General features: G+C 44.7%; 1 pseudogene; it reads right to left on the minus strand.

Moving 5' to 3' along the window:
• Positions 1-1,907: 1,907 nt before the first annotated feature.
• LOC134734681 (ubiquitin-conjugating enzyme E2 D4-like) lies at positions 1,908-2,325 on the minus strand (annotated as a pseudogene).
• Between the last annotated feature and the right edge of the window lie 828 nt (positions 2,326-3,153).

A 3,153-nucleotide genomic window follows, 5' to 3' on the forward strand; every position in this document is an offset into this window, starting at 1 on the left:
CCTCACAAGACTACTTCTCTTACCATGGTCCAGGAGGGCATTTGGTCAAGGTTTGAGTCATAGTATGGTTGAGCCTTGCCTATGTGAAGCTTAAGCAAAGCCATTCCCTTGTACCTTGTACCTTGAAGAGAGTTTCATCAGATATAATATCCTTAATTTGCACTTTCTTCTTTTTAATGAGTAAATTGCATTTTATTTTATTTTATTTATTTTATTTTATTTTTTGAGATGGAGTCTCACTCTGTCGCCCAGGCTGGAGTGCAGTGGCACGATCTCCGCTCACTGCAAGCTCCGCCTCCCGGGTTCACTCCATTCTCCTGCCTCAGCCTCCGGAGTAGCTGGGACTACAGGCACCCGCCACCATGCCTGGCTAATTTTTTGTATTTTTAGCAGAGACGGGGTTTCACTGTGTTAGCCAGGATGGTCTTGATCTCCTGACCTCATGATCCATCCAAGGAGTCTCTCTCCCTCCTTGTGTTCTAGTCTGTGAATGGCTCACACTTGAACTTAGTGTAGGCTCCTAGTGGGAGGAGCAGGGGTGGCAAAAATCCTCATCATGTGGAAAAACATAACCCAAACCTCTAGGGGTTTCATAATTTTCCTCTTGCTTCTAAAAATATAGTCATGCCTTATGGGGTGTTATGTGCTTTATATCTTAACATTTTCCACTTGCTGCTTCTTGGTTTGAGGGGAGAAATGCCAGCATGTGGCAAATGGTGAATAAGACTGGTGGAAGCCTCAGGGCAAGGCCTTCACTTCCCAATGACACTGTTCCCAATTCCCTCCAGCATGAGCTGAGCCTCCTCAGGCTGTGGCTGTGCAGCAGACAGGGTGTGAGGAAACCCTGGTTACCCAGGATGGCACTGAGTTCTAAAAGGCAAAGGTTATGTGGTGAGGGGCCTGGCTGAAGACCTGATGTGGTACTTTTGTGAGCAGTGGCACAATTTGAGGCTGGGTAGGAGACAGGTGCAGGGCCTAGCTCCCCAAAAGACGAACAGATAAACTGGGGCAGAGAGAGAGATTCCAGTGTAACCGGGAAGGCTGCAGATGATAACAACTATGGCTGCTGATTTGGCATCAAAGATGTGGCATTGTCAAAGCCATAATTGTTGAGAATGGCACCAACATGCTGCAGCTGGAGAGAGTGGGTGACCAACATTTTGAAGTGGCATAGTTGTCTGGGGTAAATACCCAAGGTTCGTTGCCTCACACCAAGGGAACTGAGGATGTGGACACACAAGAAGTGGGTTTAGGAGTGGAGGTTTAATAGGCAAAAGAAAGAGAAAGGAAAATAGCTCTCTCTCCTGAGAGAGAGAGGGTTGCCAGAGTGGAACTTCTGGTTTTGTGGTGAAGTGCACAGGGTTTTATAGGCTGGCTTGAGGAGGCAGTGTCTGATTCACATAGGGCCCAAAGATTGGTTGGACCAGGTGTGACATTTACATAGCGCTGGAAGAAGCTGGCCACCCCACCCTAATCTTCTTATTATGCAAATGGGTTTTCTACTTTACTCACGCCATGTTGTCTGCTCCTTACTGTACACGTGGTTAGAAAGGAAAAGAGAAGATGGAGCCACCATGTTGAACATGCCTACCCCCCAGGTAGCCTTGTCCTATTGGCACAGCCGCCAGCATTCACCCATGCAAGCTTCCAGCTTGCTTATCTATGTCTGCAGCTCGATTTTACAGGCTGCTCTTTGTTAGAAAAGAAATTATTTGGGGGCTGCTTTTCCTTAAAAGGGAACCTTACCAAGGGCTTCCTTACCCTAATGCCTAAATAATTTCTTTTTAAATCCTGTATCAATTTGTTTGAAAAACAGATGACACTTTGAATGGCCCAGCCACAGCCCAGAATTTCAAGGGAAGACCTTGAATTCAAGGGAGACAATGTCTCCCGTAAAATCGCCTAGGTTACATAGCATATTTTTCTGTCCACTGTCTTGCTAGTCTGTTGTAGTTCTCTCTGTCAGCCTTGTAGGTGTGGGCTATCTCTAGCACCAGAGGATCACTGAGGTTGGGGATGCAGGGCAGTGAGCAGATGGACAAGAGAACTTTTGACACAGTCAATGCTGGAGACCACTGAGACCATAGGATGTCAAAGCAGATGCTGCCATTGCTATTGATATTGGGGTGATAAATTTTGGTTGTGAAAGCAAGCTTTGGGGGCTTGAACAGGCAATCCGTAGGAAAGTGGATGGTCAGGAAGAAAACACCTCCTTGGCAAGGACTGTCATTATTACCCAGAGGCCCCGTGGAGCACTAGGCAGGAGGATCCGTCTGCAAGTTGGTTAATTCCTTCTGGATCCACTTTAGTGCCATCCTACCCCACTGCTGGGGGCTGGGGTGGCCCAGCCACACTGCACTTTCTATATATAAGTTTTTTGAAAATGCTGCTTCACTGTTACCTTGCCTTGTATGTTAGTGCCCATCTAATTCAGTTGCTTTTGTAACTTGTTCCACAGTGATGCCTGGAGACCTGAGTATGTTTTATCCTTAAAATCTAATAATTTTACTAGGATATTGTCTTGAAGTTGATCATCCTGGTTTAATTTTTGCTGCCACTTTATGGGCTCTTTCAATGTGCCTCATCACATAAGTAATCTGTCATTTTCATTTTTATAAATGAAGTCTCCTAGATTGTTCACCTGAAAGCCTGATTCTTCTTTAGAGAAAAAAATGCTAAAAAGCAAAACAAAACAACAAAAAAAAACAAAACATTATATATCGCATTACAATTTTTATTCAACAAATACAGAGATTCCTAAAATAGTTAAAACAAAGTAGAAAACAACTCTGGTGTTATAAGAGCAGTAGGTTCATATGCCCATTCTGCAGTAATAGACCCATACACTAAGACAGCATTTTGCAACAAAGAATTTAATGATCACAGGGCAGCCAAGGGGAGAGATACGAGTAGACCCTCAAATCCATCTCCTCAAGAACTTCTGCGTTAGGGTTTTTAAGGGGATTGTGGAGGGTGAGGGGTTGGAAAATTAAGGTTGTTGATTGGGCAGGGGAAGGGGGATGAAATCATTAGGATTTGGAAACTGCATTCTGAGTCAGTTCCTCAGTGGGGTCCTTCAGACCAGCTGACATCAGCAGTTTCACTGGTACACAGGATCTGAAAGAATATCTCTAACGGGAAACTTAACATTTC

Source organism: Symphalangus syndactylus, chromosome 12 (genome assembly GCF_028878055.3).
Source record: "Symphalangus syndactylus isolate Jambi chromosome 12, NHGRI_mSymSyn1-v2.1_pri, whole genome shotgun sequence".
Lineage (NCBI taxonomy): Eukaryota > Metazoa > Chordata > Mammalia > Primates > Hylobatidae > Symphalangus > Symphalangus syndactylus.